This window comes from Ictidomys tridecemlineatus, chromosome 2 (assembly GCF_052094955.1).
Source record: "Ictidomys tridecemlineatus isolate mIctTri1 chromosome 2, mIctTri1.hap1, whole genome shotgun sequence".
Lineage (NCBI taxonomy): Eukaryota > Metazoa > Chordata > Mammalia > Rodentia > Sciuridae > Ictidomys > Ictidomys tridecemlineatus.
Genome location: NC_135478.1, coordinates 154,409,805 through 154,430,784, shown reverse-complemented (window position 1 = coordinate 154,430,784; position 20,980 = coordinate 154,409,805). Strand labels below are relative to the sequence as shown.

Genomic DNA, 20,980 nt, shown 5'->3' with positions numbered 1-20,980 from the left:
AAATATTTCCATCTTCTGAGGTTTTCTTCAATTTCTTTCTTTAGCGTTCTGTAGTTTTCACCTCTTTTGTTAGATTGATTACCAGGTATTTTATTTATTTTTTTTTTGAGGCTATTGTGAATGGGGTAGTTTTCCTAATTTCTCTTTCAGTGGATTAATTACTAATGTATAGGAATGTGTTTGATTTATGGGTGTTGATTTTATATCCTGCTACTTTGTTGAATTCATTTATGAGTTCTAGAAGTTTTCTGGTGAAATTTTTGGATCTCTAGATATAGAATCATGTCACCAGCAAATAGTGATAGTTTGAGTTCTTCTTTACCTATTTGTATCCATTTAATTTTTTCTTTTGCCTAATTGCTCTGGCTAGAGTTTCAAGGATTATGTTGAATAGAAGTGGTTAAAGAGGACATCTTTTTCTTGTTCCAGTTTTTAGAGGGAATGCCTTTCATTTTTTCTCCATTTGGAATGATGCTGGCCTTGGGTTTAGCATGTATAGCTTTTACAATGTTAAGCTATGATCATACTATCCCTAGATTTTCTAGTATTTTGAACATGAAGGTGTGCTGTATTTTGTCAAACACCTTTTCTGCTTCTATTGAGATGACATATGACTTTTGGCTTTAAGTCTATTAATATGATGAATTACTTTTATTGATTTTCATTATGTTGAACCAATCCTGCATCCCTAGGATGAATCCCACTTGATTGGGGTGCACCATCTTTTTAATATGTTTTTGTATGTGATTTGTTAGAATTTTATTGAAAAATTTTGCATCTATGTTCATCAGGGATATTGATGAAGTTCTCTTTCATTGATAAGTCTTTATTTTTCTTTAATATTTATTTTTAAGTTGTAGCTGGACACAATACCTTTATTTTATTTAATTATTTTTTATGGGGTGCTGAGGATCAAACCCAGGACTTCACATGTGCTAGGCAAGTTCTCTAACTCTGAGCCACAACCCCAGCCCTCCTTGATGTGTTTCTGTCTGGTATTGGAATCGGGGTGATATTAGCCTCATAAAATGAGTTTGGAAGGGTTCTCTCTTTTTCTATTTCATGAAATACTTTGAGGAGTATTGGTGTCAATTCTTCTTTGAAAGTCTATTTATAGAACGTGTGGAGAATCCATCTGGTCCTGGGCTTTTCTTGGTTGGTAAGCTTTTGATGGCCTGTTCTGTTTCATTACTTGAAATTGATCTGTTTACATCATGTAAGACCTCCTCATACAGTTTATGTAGGTCATATGTCTCTAGAAATTTGTCGATGTCTTCAATATTTTCTTGAAATATAAATTTTCAAAATAGTTTCTAATTATTTTCTGTATTTCAGACATGTCCATTGTGATATTTCTTCTTCATCTTATATTTAGTAATTTGAGTTTTTTTCTCTTCTCTTCATTAGCATGGCCAGGGGTTTATCTATTTATTTATTTTTTTCAAGGAACCAACTTTTTGTTTGGTCATTTTTTTTCAATTGTTCCAAATTCATTGATTTCAGCTCTGATTTTAATTATTTCTTGTCTTGTACTGCTTTTGATATTGATTTGTTTTTCTTTTTCTAGGGCTTTGAGATGTAGTGTTAGGTCATTTATTTGTTGACCTTTTTATTCTTTTAATGAATGTGCTCAAGGCAATAAACTTTACTCTTAGTACTGCCTTCATAGTGTCCCAGAGACTTTGATATGTTGCATCAGTGTTCTCATTTACCTCTAAGAATTTTTTAAATTTTATCCTTGACTTCTTCTACTATCTATTCAAATTTTGACAGTGTATTATTTAGTTTCCATTTGTTACAGTAGCTTGTATTTTATTTTAATTTTATTGTTGATTTATAGTTTCATTCCATTGTGGTCTGATAGAATGTAGGATATTATCTCTGTTTTTTTGTATTTACTAAGAGTTGCTTTGTGGCACAAGATATGGTCCATGTTGGAGAAGGAGCCATGTGCTGCTGAGAAATATATTCACTTCCTTATGGATGAAATATTCTATATATGTCTGTTAAATCTAAGTTATTGATTGTGTTATTTAGTTCTATAATTTCCTTATTTAGTTTTTGTTTGGAAGATCTGTCCAGTAGTGAGAGAGGTGTGTTAAACTCACCCAGCATTATTGTGTTGTGGTCAATTTGATGCTTGAAACTGAGAAGAGTTTGTTTGATATACATAGATGTTCCATTATTTGGGGAAAAATATTTATAATTGTTATAAAAAGTCTTTCTTTGTCTCTTCTGATTAACTTTGGTTTGAAGTCTACTTTATTTGAGATGAGGATGGAAACCCCTGCTTGTTTATGCAATCCACATGAGTGATAAGTTTTTTCCCATCCTTTCACCCTCAGCCTGTGGATGTCTTTGCCCATAAGGTGAGTCTCTTGAAGACAGACTATTGTTGGGTTTTGCTTTTTAATCTGATCTGCCAGTCTATGTCTTTTGATTGATGAGTTTAGTTAACATCCAAGGTTATTATTGAGATATGATTTGTATTCTCTATCATTTTGATTTATTTCTGGTTTTTAAATTTGACTTAGTCTTTCCTTTGGTTGAATATTCCTTTAGTGTAGATCATCTCTTTGTTGATTTCACTTTTTTTTTTCACTTCATCCTCACGGAATATTTTGTTGAAAATTTTACAATATCTTTATTTTGTTTATTTATTTTTATGTGGTGCTGCATATTGAACCCAGTGCCCACATATGTGAGGCAAGCGCTCTGCCACTGAGCCACAATCCCAGCCCTAGTTGGAGCCTTCTTTAGAGTGGTTTGCTGACTAGCAGCATGGTGTCATCTGAGAACTTATTAGAAAGGAGAATCTCAGTCCTTCTCTCCAGATTTACTGAATCAGAATATGATTTTAACAAAGTTTCCTAGTTAGTCATGAAGGAAATGGAAAACCACAACCCCCAGGGAGAAAGAAGATCAATGGGTCTCAGGGAGAGAAGGACAGCAGTGGGCTCCAAACTTTCATAATTTCCTGTTCTACAACTATTTTCTAGACTAGCCCACTGACACATTCTGCTATAATTAAGTCTCTAATAATTAAGTCACACTAAACTCTGCTATGATTAGTTCTCACTTTAACGCTATAAAAATCAGACCCCTCTGGTAACCAGTTGTCATTTTCTCCCCTGAAAATATGTCATTCGACTGCTTAATAAAGAAAGATTGCTGATCCATGAGGTCTACTCCCCATTTGGGTTATTTTTGTTTTCAAGTCAAGTGTTCACATTTGGTTTGCGAAGCACTGCTGTAGGAACCACATTTGGGAACTTTACTATAGAAAATCTATTATCTACTGCCAAGAACATACCATTTATGATTTTTTTCCTTTCTTTTTTTTCTAGCTGCAAAATGACACTTGAAATATTATGATATCTCTTACCTGTGACAGTAAGCTCACAGTTTTATAAAAAAATTATTTCCACTGCTAAATGAGCAATGTATAATGATTAATAGATGTTTACTTCTCATTAACACAAAGTTCAAAGATGCTACTTATCCTAAGCAATTTTCTTTAAGCTCCACTATCTTGAAAGCATGTTTCCATGTTCACCTGGTTCATCTGCTATGAGCTGAAGGACAGAGTAAGAATAAAGTTTACTCTGAGTAAGATTTGATGGGTACAGTGTTGCATATCATCTCATCTCCCATATACCATTGGCTAGAACCCTGTCATATGCCATGTCTTCCCTTGAAAGAGACCAGGAAATAGAGTTATGGGCTTAGGAAGAAATTAGTCTGTGATCCAACAACCAACTCTATTTCAGGTACTATGTATGATTCAGTATGATTCAGTAGATTATTTATAGAACTAATTTGTGATATCTTAAGCAACAAATGGTTAGTATTTAGTATTTTAACTGCCCATTCTTTCATGGAGGTGTAAGAAATTGCATAAGTTCTTGAAATCTAATCTACTATACACTCCAAATCACTATAGGATAGTATGTGAGAAATCATTAAAAGGATAGAAAAATGAAAATAGTTGTCAAATTTTGAGTTTTCATACTTATATTCCTCAGGTCAACTAAAATTTTTCAGTTGTCTACATTGTGTCAAGCAGTAAGAATAAAAATATAAATAGGACACAGATTCTGAACACAGGAATTCTCATAGTACAAAAAGTTTTTTTTTTCACCTTGGTCTTAAATTGGAATCCTCCAGGTAGCTTTGTTTTTTAATTTTTTTCAATGAGTAGATTCTACTCTAGTACAGTGAAATCAGAACCTCCAGGGGTAGAGAGCAGAAATGGGTATTTTAAAAAACTTTCCAGTTAAGGTTAAAGTCTAAACAATTCTAAGAACTCTTGAGCTCTATGGCTGTTATAGTCAACTATCTAACAAGTTTTATCCATAGCTCATAAATGTGACTGAGATAAATCATAACCAGTTTTACTTTAAATCCAGAAACACAGAACCTTAAGAGCATGATTTCTGTTGCCTAGCAACCATAGTCCATTCTTTTAGTGACACTGCTAAATAACTATTTTACCTTCTCTATTTCCTCTCTCACATTTACACTCAACTGGTAACCTTCCTTTCTCACATACTAAGAGAACATAAGCAATCAGCAAAAAGCTTCTGCAGATTCATACCACCAAATGCAACCATTTGCTAGCCTCTGCACCCACACATTATAGTGTACTATATAGAATTTGATCACAAAATCAAAATCCGAGTATTTTAAGAAGAAAGAATATAATTTATGGATTTCAAAAGACTGGCAGAGTGAAGGTTAGAAAAGTATCTGTTAGGGTTTAAGACATCAGAGAAGTAGGATTATAGGAAAGCACCTTAAAAAATCTCAGTCTCCTTTAGTGCTGAAGTGGGTAATTTGCAGGAAGATACTTGGAAGTTCATGGCAAAATTTATACATGGGAAGCCCACATGCCTGCCCAAGGTAGTCAGAGCCTCAGTGGAGTAAAGTCTTGTCTATACTTCCAAATGTTATACAAATGCTTCCTACTAGTAGAATATTAACCATGGATTTGAGAAACATAACAGTCAGGATTGCATATGTGCAAAATAGAAGAAGCATAGCAGAGAGTGGAAATACTGCTGAAAAGACAAAAGACTTTTACTGTATCTATTTTCTTCTTCATAATTGTAGAATCAATATTGCTATCTAATCCAATACCTCTACTTGTCCAGTTCAAAACCAAATTTTTGGTAATTATCACACCTCTCTGTTACTTTATCAATTATTATTATTTTTGTTTTATATTTAATAATGTTTTGTGCATATCAATACAGTTCTTCTGTCAACTTTATTGTGAATTTGATTCCCTTCCTTGCTTCTTATACTTTGAAATTTTTATCAGATACGTGATTTGTGTTTTGCTTTTTAATGAATTGATACTTTTATCAGTATGAAATGTCTCTCTTCATCCACAGCAATACTTCCTATCTTGTGTGCTACATTACCAGGAATTAATAAGGCCATATTTTTTTCTTATGTTCAATTCTTGTATGATGTTCTAGCTCCCCAATTTCAAACTATCTTTTAAGTTGAAAAATATTTCATGTAACCTGCATACATACAATTCTTTATTTTCACTTACATTAATTCTGCATTTTAGAAGGGCCTAGGATTACGTTAATTTATATTTAATGTACTATTGCTATTGTAAGATTTAAGTCTTCCATTTGATGTCTGAGTTTTACTCATCTCATTTTTCATATTCCCAGACTTTATCCCTTCTTTTGAGTAAATCAAATACTTTTAAACATTACATATGCTATGGTTTGAACGTTAAATATCCCCCAAAGGCAGATGTATTAAAGGCTTTGTGCCCATGACTGGAAGGTCATGGAAACTATAAGACATGAGACATATTGAGATTACTGGAGAGATGCCCTCAAAGGAGATAGTGGAAAGTTAGCCTCTTCCTCTTCCTCTCTTTGACCCAGTCATTGAAGTGAGTGACATTTCTCTACCACACACTCCCCCTTGCCTTACCATAGACCCAAAAGCAATGGGGCCAATTGATCATGAACTGAAACCTCCAAAATCTTGAGCTGAATAAAATTTTCACTTTGTAATTTGATTATTTCAGATATTTATTACAGTAATAAAAAATTACTACTGATTATTTTTTATTCATAAACCTTTGTGTTATTTTTAAAGGTTCTCTAAAGATGGAACATAATGTTTAAATCATTCTAGTTGTTTTAGTCAGCTATTATTGGTGTTGTGACCAAAGGATCCAACCAGCACAATTACAGAGGAGGAAGAGTTTATTTGAGGGCTCACAGTTTCAGAGGTCTTAGTTCAGACAAGCCGATTCCATTTCTCAGGGTTCAAGACAAGGCTGAACATCATGGGAGAGTGTGTGGCAAAGGAAAGCAGCTCACATCATGGTAATCAGAAAGCAGAGAGAGAGAGAGAGAGACTCCACTTGCCAGATACAAATATATACCCCAAACCATGTCCAAATTCCCATCTCCTCCAGCCACAACCTACCACTTGATTAATCCCATCAGGGATTAATGTGCTGATTAGGCTAGTGTTATAAACCAATCATTTTTCCTCCAAATCTTCTTACATTGTCTTACATGTGCGGTCTTGGGGAAATATCACATCGAAACTTTAATACTAATCTAATTTCAAATAATATTATATCACTTTATGAACATTATAAAATCTTACAACAGTTATTTTTATCAGTTGCTGTCCTTTATTCTTATTGTTTTAAATGTTACTTAATAAATGCCATAAGACCTACAATATATAGTTGTTTAATTTTTAGCAATGGTTTTTTAAAAGAAATTTAAACCTGTATGCATACAGGAATAATATCAAGTGTATTTTATGTTCATCTAAATATTTACCCTTATAAGGTTCCTCATTATTTTCCAAAAAATTTATGTTTTTTCTTTTGATACTATTTCCCTTCAGCTTGAAGATCATGTACTGCTTCTTTAATACTTGTGTTGAGAAAGTATTGCTAAACTGCTTGTCTGGAAATATCTTTGTTTCACTTTCTTTTAGGAAGGATTTGTTCATTAAATAAAAAAATCTTATTTGACTTTTTTCTTCTCAACACAATGAAGGTTAAAGAGGTCTCATTTTTTCCTTGTTTGCATTCTGTGAGAAGTCAGCTGTCATTCATACTCTTCTTTCATGTTTAATGGGGTCCCTCTCAATTTATTTCTATTTCATGAAATAGATTTTTATGAGCTATCCAGATTGCCAGAGGAATTCTGCTTTTTTGTGTGTGTGAACATTCAGAGACAGATTTCTTCTTAGTTTTTGGTCTGCTATACCCCAGGGCATAGATCTGCAAATGTTTTCTGTAAAGGGCAATAAAGTAAACATTTGGGCTATGCAGACTCCATGCCATATCTGTTGCATAGTCTGTTTGTTTATTTTGTGTTATAAATCCTATGAAATATGGAAATCATGCTTAAATTACAACCACTAAGAAGAGATACTTATACATTCTTGAGGAAAGTATTCTCCTAACCCTTGCAGTCTGGGCAGGATAGACATCACTGGAATCCTAGAAGCTGGATCAGTACCATGCTTGGTTTACGACAGGGAGTAAGAAGAGGTGAACCTAATGTATTAAATCCAAGAAGTCCACAATTGCTATTCATATTATGTTGATGAGATTCTCATCACACAGACACCCATAATATCAACAGAGGCACAGATATGTAGTCTAGTCAGGCAACCATGAAGGTTGTTATAGATAAGTCATATGGAAAAAGGTAAAAATGGATTTGGTGAATGATAACCACTTTCCTCAACTGTTTTGAAGAAGTTGCCAAATTATTACCTTCTCTCAGACAACTAGAGGCTCCATGACTGGATGGCTCAACATGTCATGAAACAAATACTCTTTTAAAGCACTTTATAAGCTATTTTCTCCATTCTAAAATGCTAAACCAAGAGTCTGATCATCAATTTATCTTTCCATCCATGCTTTTCTTGTTATCACATTAAACTGAGAAAGTCAAATAATACAAAATGTGGACTTCTAATTAAGAAAAAGCATGCTTGGGTAAAATAGATATATCCTTTAGTATCAAATGTGTGGAAAAAAATAAATTCATTCATGACATGCATGTAAAATTTTGTCCAACAAGCAAGAAGTTCTGAAAAAAAAATGTCTGCTTGGGAAAAGCTTGTTTTCAACCTCTCCATTGTGCAATGAGATGCCTTATGAAGTCCTAACATCCTTCCCATGTACATCAAGGGTTCAGCCCAAGGTAATCCACACATACATTCCAGCATAGATTTACATGCTTATAGGAAAGAACAAAACAGAGGCTTTTCAAGATGGCAGAATACAGCAGGTTGCTTTCCTAGCTGCTCCATGGCATAAAACCAAGAAAGCAGATAGGTTTCTTCTCAGCAAAGTGAGTGAATAAAAAAAAATAGGGGGAGTCTGCTGGAATCAAATACTAGACACTCAAAGCAGATTGGGGATCCAGGAGCTTGGATAAAAAAAAAAAAAGGAAGAAATCTCTAGTGCTACAGCTGCTGCTGTGGCTGGAGGCATCAGCCAGCCAGAGTCATAGTGGTCCCTCTGAGAGCACAGGGAAGGGATAAGGGAATTAAAGGAACCTGCAGTTTTAGGGGAGCTCAGTCCTTTGGTACAAAGAGTTTATAGATCAAAGACACTGCCTGACTAAACTGAAAGGTGCTTTGCACAGTAGCCTTGTATAGGAAAGAAACTGTAGCTTGCTGAAGATAGAGAATAGAACCATTTTGTAACCACAGAACAGGGCCTGCAGCTGAGGAACTTGAGTCATGACAAATCTGAGTCTGGCTTGAAATACAGACCTGGAAAACCCAAACTGCATGACAAAGAGTGTGCCTAAGTAACCCGGAGAAAATCAAACATGGAGAGAGATTTACATAGGGGACAACGTCATGAAAATCCACATGACTCTTCATCTCTCCCTTTCATCCAGTTGCTTACAGGACTGGTTGGAAGAGATGAAGGTGGGGGTGGAAGAGACTAAGTTTGGGCACAGAACCAGAGACTAGGAAACTTGGGGTTCGCGGGTGATATTGTGGACTAAGAATTGGTTCCTCAACCACTCCAGTGGAACCCAGGGGAGATCCTGGAGTGCAGTCTTCCAGCGTGGACTGGCAATTGCTGGAAGACTGCATTGAGCTCATTCAGTAAAAGAGTAGAAAGTCATCAAATAAATAACTTAGTATAACATCTCAAAGCCCTAGAAAAAGGAGAACAAGTTAATACCAAAAGAAGTAGAAGACAGAAAATAATTAAAATCAGAGCTGAAATCAATAAAATTGAAACAATGACAAAAAACAATACAAATAAGCAATAAAACAAAAAAGTTGTGAGCTTTTTTGAGAAAAATCAATAAAATTGATAAACCTTTAGCCAAGGTAATGAAAAGAAGGAGAAATAAAATTCAATTTTTACTAAAATTTGTGATGAAAAAGGAAATATCACAATAAACAGTGTTGAAATATTCCAACAAATGACAATCAAAAACTATTTGAAAATTTATACTCTAATAAAAAACTGTAAAGACATCGACAAATTTCTAGAGATATATAACCTACCAAAACTGAACTAGGAGCACATTGAAACTTTAAAAAAATAACGTCAGCTTTGAAATTGAACACACCATCAAAACCCTACCAAGAGGAGGGACGAGGCAGCACGAAGGCAGCAACCGCACCAGAGGCTGAGGCGCCGGCGGCGAACCAGCGACCCTAGCGCCGGGGTTAACCACGTCTCGTCCACGACCTCCCTAGGGGAGGATTATGAAGATGATGACCTAGTAAACTCTGATGAGGTTATGAAGAAACCATGTCCAGTACAGATTGTCCTTGCTCATGAAGATGACCATAACTTTGAGCTTGATGAAGAAGCTTTGGAGCAGATACTGCTACAGGAGCACATACGAGATCTTAACATAGTTGTGGTATCTGTGGCAGGAGCTTTTCGTAAAGGGAAATCATTTCTGCTGGACTTCATGCTTAGATATATGTATAACAAGGATTCTCAAAGTTGGATTGGTGGAAACAATGAACCATTGACCGGCTTTACATGGCGAGGTGGTTGTGAAAGAGAAACAACAGGCATACAAGTTTGGAATGAAGTATTTGTGATTGACAGACCTAATGGAACAAAAGTGGCTGTGCTGCTAATGGATACCCAGGGTGCCTTTGATAGCCAGTCAACTATTAAAGACTGTGCAACCGTATTTGCTCTGAGCATTATGACCAGCTCTGTGCAGGTATATAATTTATCTCAGAATATTCAAGAAGATGATCTTCAACACTTACAATTATTTACAGAGTATGGAAGACTTGCAATGGAAGAAATCTATCAGAAACCATTTCAGACATTAATGTTTTTGATTCGAGATTGGAGTTATCCTTATGAACATTCATATGGTTTGGAAGGTGGAATACAATTCCTTGAAAAGAGATTGCAGGTAAAACAAAATCAACATGAAGAGTTACAGAATGTAAGGAAGCACATTCACAATTGTTTCTCAAATCTGGGTTGCTTCCTTTTGCCACATCCTGGTCTTAAAGTTGCAACTAATCCTAGTTTTGATGGGAGATTGAAAGATATTGATGAAGACTTTAAACGAGAGCTTCAAAATCTGGTTCCATTGCTGCTTGCCCCTGAAAATTTCGTGGAAAAAGAGATAAGTGGATCTAAAGTCACTTGTAGAGATCTTGTAGAGTATTTTAAGGCTTACATTAAAATTTATCAAGGAGAGGAACTTCCACATCCAAAGTCCATGCTTCAGGCAACAGCTGAAGCTAATAATCTTGCTGCTGTAGCAGGAGCAAGAGATCTCTATTGCAAAAGCATGGAACAGGTATGTGGTGGTGACAAGCCTTACATTGCACCTTCAGATCTGGAGCGAAAACACTTGGATCTCAAGGAAGTAGCACTTAAACAATTTCGTTCTGTGAAAAAAATGGGTGGAGATGAGTTCTGCTGTCGTTATCAGGACCAGCTTGAAGCTGAAATTGAAGAAACCTATGCAAATTTTATAAAGCACAATGATGGCAAAAATATCTTCTATGCTGCTCGTACTCCTGCCACACTGTTTGTGGTCATGTTTGCTATGTATATAATCTCAGGACTGACTGGCTTCATTGGCCTGAACTCTATAGCTGTCTTGTGTAACCTTGTCATGGGGTTAGCACTGACATCCCTTTGTACTTGGGCATATGTTAAATACTCTGGGGAGTTCAGAGAAATTGGAACAATGATTGATCAGATTGCTGAAACACTATGGGAACAGGTTGGTATCTATCTTTTGGTTTTTCAGTGACTAATCTCATTTTCCCCATGACTCCCTTTATTCCCCACCCCTCCCCTGCAGTGTTTACATATCAACACAACTATTTTCCGTTACATGAAGAATGATAAAACTATATTTTATGTTTTGTTTAGATACAGAATGTACTAATTAAAAATTTCTTTTTCTTTAAAATCATAATGTATTTTGGTTAGCTTAAATCTGTAATATTCTCAGGATAGATTCTTAGTTATAGGCCTGACTTTGCCATCAGTGGGTAGGACCAGGATCTCTAATAATATTTTTTTTTGTTTGAGAAAATAAAATATAATCAATGAATAGTTTTAAAGGTGAGGAAAAGAAGTTTGGAAGTATAGTCATGCTTTTGGAAAGAAAAAGAAGTTTCTTACACCAGCAAGAAGCAGTGCAGGAAAAACATTGGATGACAGACTCCTGTCATTGCCTTCCATGAAGAAAGTGGTGATTTATTGATGTACTACAAGAAGCAATCCCACAGAGAGGTTTTTCCAAAGAAACTTTGACTTCTGTACCATGGAAATACTAAAGGACAAAGTAAAGCAACCATGAGCTGAGAAACCAACTTCAGTCATAATCTTTTACCTCAAATTACAATTCAAAGTCAGGCTGTGAACTCTTGTCCAGCAAGTATCTACTAAGGAGTGCGGTTTTATATATCTGCCACCTGTATGTTGGATTTGCCTGTGTAAAGATAATTCTCCTTAAGGATGTCATTAAAATGATCATCATGAGATACCTGAACATTATCTCAAGGACCAGAATAAAAGCTGAGGTTATTATCATGATGTGAAGGAGCATTTTCATGCTCCTTCTGAGCCAGTAAGGTGTTGAACCTATTTAAAGATTTAGGATTTGCAGGTGTATGTTTGTTTTTGGCTTTAAAGACTGAAGAAGCAGACCATTTTTTGAAGAAAGTTGATTAGATGTTGACTTTTCTTGTAATAGTGTGTTAATTTGGGTTTTGCCTTTTCTCTTTAGGAAAGTATTCTATTTGTGTTTGGATGTTTGTTAAATTTTAGAATTTTATTTCTTTATAAATCTTACTACTTTATGGTCCTTTGATAATTGCTAATAGAAGATGGATTAAAAGCTATCACTACCTAAAAAAAAAAAAAACCCTACCAAGAAAGAAAAGCCCAGGACCAGATAGATTCTCACCTGAGTTCTACCAGACCTTCAAAGAAGAGCCAACACCAATAATACTCAAATTATTCCATGAAATAGAAAAAGAGGAAACCTTTCAAACTCATTCTATGAAGCCAGTATCACCCTGAAACAAAACCAGACAAAGACATATCAAAGAGAAATTTCAGACCAATATCACTGATGAACATGGATTCAAAAATTCTTAATAACATCCTGGCAATTCACATACAAAAAGATATTTAAATGACAGTGATCAAGTAGGGTTAATCCAAGAGATGCAAGTTTGGTTTAACATATGGAAATCGATAAATGTGACTCATCACATTAATAGACTTACAGACAAGAATCACATGATTATCTCAATAGATTCAGGTAAAGCATTAGACAATATACAGCATCCATTCATGCTCAAAACAGTAGAAAAATTAGGGATAGTGGGAATATACCTCAACATTGTAATAGCTATATATGCTAAACTAAAGACCAATATCATGGAGAAAAATTGAAAGAATTTCCCTAAAAACTGGAATAAGTCAGGGATGCCCTCTTTCATGAATTCTATTCAACATAGTCCTGGAAACTCTAGCCAGAGAAATTAGACAGAAGAAAGAAATTAAATGGATATGAATAGGAAAAGAAAAACTCAAACCATCCCCATTTGCTAATGAGATGATTCTAAATTTAGAAGACAAAAAGCTTCACCAGAAAACTTCTGAACTCATAAATGAATTCAGCAAAGTAACAGGATATAAAACTAACATCCACAAATCAATTGAGTGATTCATAGGTGATGAATCAACGGGAAGAGAAATTAGGAAAACTATCCCATTTGCAATAGTTTAAAAAAAATATTTGGGAAACAATCTAAGAAAGGAGGTGAAAGACCTCTATGATGAAAACTACAGAACACTAAAGAAATAAATTGAAGAATATCTTAGAAGATAGAAAGATCTCAAAGATCTTGGATAGGCCAGAATTAATATTATCAAAATGGCCATAGTACCAAAAAGGCTATATAGATTTAATGCAATTCCTATTACAGTTCTGATTATATTCTTCATAGAAATAGAAAAATCAGTCATAAAATTCATTTGGAAAAATAAAAGACCAGAATAGTCAAAGCAATCCTCAATAAGAAAAGTATATCAGGAGGCATCACAATACCAAACTTTAAATTATACAACAGAGATATAGTAACAAAAAAGGCATGGTATTGGCACCAAAACAGACATTAGACCATTGGTACAGAATAAAAAACACAGAGACAAACCCACATAAATAAAATCATCTCATACTATACAACAGCACCATAACCATACATTGGAGAAAATATAGCCTCTTCAACAAATGGTGCTGGGAAAACTGCAATCCATATATAACAAAATTAGACCTGTATCTCTCACCCTGCACAAAACTCAACTCAAAGTGGATCAAGGACCTAGGCATTAGACCAGAGACCCTTCATCTACTAGAAGAAAAAAAAACCCTAATCTTCATCATGTCAGCTTAGGAACTGATTTCATCAACAAGACTTTGAAAGCATAAGGAGTAAAACCAATAATCAATAAAGGGGATGGATTCAAACTAAAAAGCTTCTTCACAATAATAATCAAGAACATGAAGAAAGAGCCAACAGCAGGGGATAAGACCTTTTTCACCTGTAACTCAGATACAGCATTAATTTCCAGTATATATAAAGAACTCAAAAAAACTTAACATCAAAAAGGCAAATAACCCAATCAATAAGTGGCCAAATGAACTGAACCAACACTTCACAGAAGAAGAAATATAATCAGTAAACAAATATATGAAAAAAAATTCAACATCACCAGTAATTGGAGAAAAGCAACTTAAAACTACACTGAATTTCATCTCTCCAGTCAGAATGGCAATTATCAAGAATACAAGTAACAATAAATGTTGGTTAGGATGTGGGGGGAAAGTACACTCATACATTGATGGTGGAACTGCAGATTGGTGCAATGACTCTGCAACAGCAGTATGGAGATTACTCAGAAAACTTGGATTGGAACCATCATTTGACCCAGGTATCCCGCTCCTTGGTCTATACCCACAGGTCTTAAAATCAGCATATTATAGTGATGCAACTACATCAGTGTTTATAGCAGCTCTATTTACAACAACTAAGATATGAAACCAGCCTAGGTGCCCAACAAATTAGAGGTTAAGGAAAATGTGGTACATATACACAATAGAATATTTCTCATCGGTAAAGAAGAATGAAATTATGGCATATGCTGGTAATTTGATGGAACTAGAGACTATCACACTAAGTGAAATAAGCCAATCCCCCAAATCAAAGGCCAAATGTGGATGCTGTCTTACAACTGGTGGGAGACAGGGAAGAGTGGAGGTTCACTGGATTGGACAGGGGAATGGGAAAGGGGATGGGAATGGAAAAGACAGTAGAATTAATGAAGGAATCAGACATAACTTTCCTATGTTCATATATGAATACATGACCAGTGTAACCCCACATCATGTACAACCACAAAATAGCAAAATGGGAAGTTATATTTTATGTATGTATGATACGTCAAAATACATTCTATTTTCATGTATTACTAAAAAGAACAAGGTGCACACCTGTAATCCCAGCAGCTCAGGAGGCTGAGTTGGGAGGATAGCTCGTTCAAAGCCATCTCAGCAAGGACAAGGTGCTAGGTAACTCAACCATGTCTCTAATAAAATACAAAAATTTTGGGCTGGGGATGTGGCTCAGTGATTGAATGCCATTGAGTTCAATCATTCCCCTGCCCTCCACCCCGCAAAAGAATAAAACAAGACTCTTCAAGCTGATTTATACTTCTTTTTCTTTTAATAGAGTGCTCTTCTCAGGCTAAAATTAGACTAATTTTGAGGAAATGTAATACACAAATTAATAGAGGAAATTTAAAGATTCAAGTCGCTGCAATCTCAAGACTCCAACTAGGCTGCATAATTGACTTTTTAAAACTCATCCAGAGGTTTTACATTTCTCCTGCAATTAGCACTAGCAATATATTAACTACCATACACTAGGTATTGTGCAAGGGGCCTTAATTTATCCCCATATTCACAAGACCTTGGAAGGAATCATTACCATACTTCACTTTTACAAATGAAGATGTCAAGTTCCTTCATCAAATATAGAACAATATTTGATGCCATCTATTTCTAATCATAAAGCCTACATTCCTTTCATTAACTTTGTTTCATGATACCTCTAAATATCACAAAAATCCCATTTGACACTTAGTATTACTGAGAACAAATTTTTATACTACATTGAATTTGATCAAAGCTGGTACATGGTGCCATTTAAAAATAGTTATTGCTACTGTGAACACTATACATAGTGTTGACTTAATTAATATTCTTAATGTCATCTTAAAGACTATATAAGATCATCTTTCATTGAAATAGAATTTTTGAATATGAAATAAGTAACAGGAACAGAAGAAAAACATGTCAATGAAACAAATATAAATTTGTATAAGCTTTGCAGGAGATATATATATAGATAGATAGATAGATATATAGATATATATATCATATATAGCAGCATACTTGGAAATTGTTGGAAAATAACTTGTTAATACTTTTTGGCAAGATAATGAAAGAGCTAGCATTGTAGAATATATTCCTTTTGGTCTAGAATAATTCATTATTTTTATTTTAATTTTTATATATGAGAGCAGAATGAATTACAACTCATATTGCACATATTGAGCACAATTTTTCATATCTCTGGTTGTATAAAAAGTATATTCACACCATTTGTGTCTTTATACATGTACTTAGGGTAATGATATTCATCTCATTCCACTGTCTTTGAGCAATTCATTATTTTAAAAAATGATACATAACCTGTGTTGAAAATCTGGCATTGATGACTCTGAGTCAAAAAATGATTCATAAGAATCAAATGCCAAGAAGAAATTTTAGGTATATTTAGAATTTTTATTTTGCTTACTTTATGTAGGCATATAGTGTTTATGATTAAAAATTCATGTCTAATTACATCTAAAATATCTCTTCCCTTTAGTATAATAAAAAATGTTAAGAGATAAATAATTGAATTATAAATAGTAATGTTTTGTCTTTTTAGTGGTACATAAAATAATAATTTATATTATAATCAATAATATTTAAGATTTAATAAAATAATAATTATAAAATGCTATAATTGAATGTTAAATACATCACTGGCAATGAAAATATTGCTTTGTATGAATAAAAATATGTAATTACAAATACAAATTGGACCAAATTTCATTATAAAAGTGGAAATCACATAGGAGATGAGTGAATAGTCCTCACAAAAGCAAATCATTAGGAAAATTTAGTGATTAGATTAGTGGCATCGCAGTCTTAACACTCTAGTAGGATGTTTTAGAAATCAAGGTAAAAAAAAATCTAGAAACCTTCTAATTAGTGAATAGAATATTTTTCTTTTCTTTCCAGCTGCTTGCCAGAGTCTTTGCTTTCATAACCATAGGGGTTCCTTCAGGTACCTAGGGATATAGGCTGGAAAAAATGTATCCTTTACTGATTCCTGTTAAAAATTGTGAACTCCAGGAACTAATGCCAAAGGAAGACAAACGTGTTAGTCTGTCCAAAGGACTATGATTACCTACAGTTTGCTTTGTGTATAAGATCTCCAGAGAATTTAATTTCACTTGTGGATTGTAGCTTTTGCATTCATATTTTATTCCTGAAAGTTAAAATCAGGGGCTTGATTTATTACATATATTACATTGCTATATTCAGGAGACATTTAGTTATTAATTGAATTTTTGCTGTTTTAGGGGAAAGAATGATGGGGATTGAACCTGCAGCCTCAAGCCTCAAGCACAGCAAGCACATGCTATAGCACTGAGCTACACCCTTAGCCCTCAACCCTTGCTTTTTAAGACATAATTTACAATTAAAATTTGAATTAGGTGTTATATATTTCTATCAATTGCATTTTATCTTTAAAATTTCATATCCAAACACAACCCTTCAACCATTTACTTCTTCCTCTTGCCTTCCCTTATATGTCAGTTAATAAGACTAAAATGTTCTTCTCTGACTATACCCAAAGGACCTAAAAATAGCATACTACAGGGACATAGCCCTATCAATGTTTATAGCAGCACAATTTACAATAGCTAAACTGTATAGCCAACCTAGTATCATTCAATGCATGAGTGGATAAAAAATTGTGGCATTTATATACAATAGAATATTACTCAGCACTAAAAAAGAATAAGATCATGGCATTTGCAGGGAAATGGATGGCATTAGAGAAGATTATGCTAAGTGAAGTTAGCCAATCCCCAAAAAACAAATGCCAGCTGTTTCCTCTAATATTAGGGAGGTGACTTAAAGTGGGGTAGGGAGGGAGAGCATGGGAGGAAAATTACCTCTAGATAGGGAATAGGGGTGGGAGGGAAAAGGAGGGAGAAGGGGAATAGCTAGGATGGTGGAAGGAGACAGTCATCATTATCCAAAATACATGTATGAAGATGTGAATTTGGTGTCAACATACCTTATATACAAACAGAGATATGATAAATTGTGGCATAAAGGTGTATTAACAATTGTATTAAAAAAAATAAGAGAGCTCATGTATAATGGCATAATTTGGCTTGAGCATACTTTATATAAGAGTTATGAAAAATTACGCTGTGAATGGATAATTATGTATGTAATGCTCTCCACTCTTGTCATGTATATAATAAATTTTTAAAAGGGCTAAAATGTCATTCTTATCAAGAATTTTTATTGGTGATTCTTACAGACAAAAAATCCCTTATACCCAGCAAGAATTCTGAAGTAGATCAACCTCAATTTTGGTCCTGGATCTAGTATTTAATTAATTGTCTGATCTTGAATATCTATCTTACTTGCCTTCTAAGTACCTCAATAACTTTGCAAGTAAATTAGAAAAAATAATAATGGTAAGGTTTATACATAAATTGCTTGATACAACCTTACACTCAATAAAGAGTAACTCTGTTTGATTGCAACATAATTGAGTGTACATATTTATGCTCTAAAATGTTCATACATATATTTTCAATTATTGATACAATGTAAAGTCTCTCTCTATAGAGAGACTATATTAATTCCCCCTCATATTTTTGTCCTCAACATCCAGTGTACTGCCTTGTACATGGCATATATATATATATATATATATATATATATATATATATATATATATATATATAATCAACCTTTTTATTACAAATGAACATTAACTCAATTGAGTATCCACCATAAGTTGAACAGAGAAATGAAATGATTTCTGACATTTAGCCAGCATATGGCTCATTATACCCCATCTTTTAAATTTGCCTCTAGTTTTCCTAATTAAAGGGAGATCTGTGCCCTGGAAGGTCTTGTGGTTTTGTCTCAATTCTGGGTGAGTGAACTTTTTTCAATGTTTGAAGGTACAGTTTGAACATTATATAGCAACTTGATTGAGGGAAAGGTCACATCCTCTGTGATTTTAAATATCCTTATCTATACAACAAAAGATATGAACTAAGTTGCTGGTGTTCAAATATTTTAAAACAAGTAACAATCATCATCTGTGCATCTTTACTATAGACAACTGATAAAACCAGCACTGAAACATGAAATGTGTCTGCATGGCTTTGTGTACAGGAGTAGGCACAAAATATAGCCCCTTGAACACAGTCTGTGCCATGCTGGTGACCTCCTGCCCCACTTGCTTGGATCACGTGCACAATATAACAGTCTCTGAGACAGCACCAAATGATCAGATTCTGCAAAGTTTGAAAATGGATAAGAGGAATGAATACTAGGGTTTTCTCCTGCTTTAACTTCGTAACAACGTGATTGTTAAGGTTCAGAAGACCCTTGTTTGGGTTACTTTGATTTAATCTTCCCATTTTCTTTATCTTCATCACTTTTTAAAATATAAGACAAATAAATAAAAAATAATTGGGTTAAGACTCCATGTTAGTTTTAAGATGTTGGGATAGCAGTAAACCAGGAAGGACTGCAATAAGGACAGGGAGCAAGCATCTGTAACTGAAGCCCTTGGGGAAACAGGACTGTGCTAACTGGCTCAAGCTCAGATGGGGTCAAACCCAGTTTGTTTCTATTCCAAGTTATCACACTGACAGCTTCATCTTTCTTAACCAGTCAATAGGATTAGAACAGACATCTTTTAAGTGCAAGGTATGACGAATTGACAAGCTGTTTAGCTGAATTGATTAAGCTGTTTCACCTATAATTTGGACACAGTCTTAAAAGTTAATGAAAGGTAGGTGGGTTTTTTGAATTTTCCAAGTCCAGACATAAAGAGAGCAAAAAAAGAGAATGAGGGGTAGAAGAACATCTAGTGCCTACTTAAAAGTACAAAGTACAATGCTTGATTTTATGAAAACTCCTCCCTATTCTAAAAGTTCTTTTAAAATAAAGAAATGCTGGATGGAGACAATGTGAGGAAAGCTGAGGAAAAGGCCAATTTAAGACTAAAATAAAAAACTGCAGCAATCAATATTAATTACTAAGAATAAGAGAATCTTAGTTGTTGCTATGTAAAACTATGTTTAATCCTTTTAAATTTCACACACACACACACACACATCATGAAGAAAAAGAAAGCTGTGTTGTTTGAAAATGTGTTAATAAATCACATGCACATGTAAACAGACACACACATACACACACACACACACACACACACACACACACACACACACACGCATGTTTCCTCTTGTGTCCTGCAACAGTTCTGCTAACTTTGGAAGAAGTTTTTCTGTTCATATAGAAATTCCATTTTCCTTTATCACAAGCATGAAATAAAGCAATCTTATTTGTTTTCTTAAAAATATAGACTTCTTTATTTCTCATTCTTAGCATGGTAATAATGTAGATAGGATAGGGGCAATTTAATTAAGAAATATTGATGCATATATTCATGCATGGATTAAAGAATATAAAATATGAAACACCAATATTCTTAAAAATTATGTAGTTAAAATTTCTATGGAAGACAACCATATTGCTATAAAATAATAATGAATGACACGCATACTCAATGTTATTGGCAAATTAGGATAGTCCAGATAAAGGAAAAATTAAAGAAAGAAATGGTATGCTAATGTGAAATATTATCAATTATGATGCATTTATAAAGTGTGACAACAGTTAAAAAAGAGAAATATGAAGACAGTATAATTACGTATCCTTCTAAACTTTATATTTTTACATAGCACTTATCTCTTTTTACTTTATTATTTCTAAAGTAATTGCTTTAAAAATATTTAATTTTCCTTTATTATAAAATAAGACTCTTATGGTAATTGAGTTTTGTTATTTTGTTCACTGTTATATTCACAAAAGTTTGTTTAACAGTGGTCACATAGTAGATGACAAATAGTTGCAGAATGAATGAATTGATATGTGGTAACATATGCCAAGAAATAGCCTAGTAAATTACCTTTCCTATAAAGAGAAAATCCTTTTAAAGTAAGGGCATAAAGATCAAATTAACTACGAAGGAGACAGCAAGT

At 34.0% G+C, this 20,980-nt stretch overlaps 1 long non-coding RNA gene and 1 pseudogene across 1 annotated transcript in view; one reads left to right on the top strand and one right to left on the bottom strand.

Annotated features, from left to right (window-relative positions):
• Positions 1 to 20,980, bottom strand: part of LOC144375379 (uncharacterized) — a 39,405-nt gene that overhangs the window by 6,245 nt on the left and 12,180 nt on the right. The gene's annotated exons all lie outside the window — the stretch shown is intronic.
• LOC144375378 (atlastin-2 pseudogene) lies at positions 9,641 to 11,450 on the top strand (annotated as a pseudogene).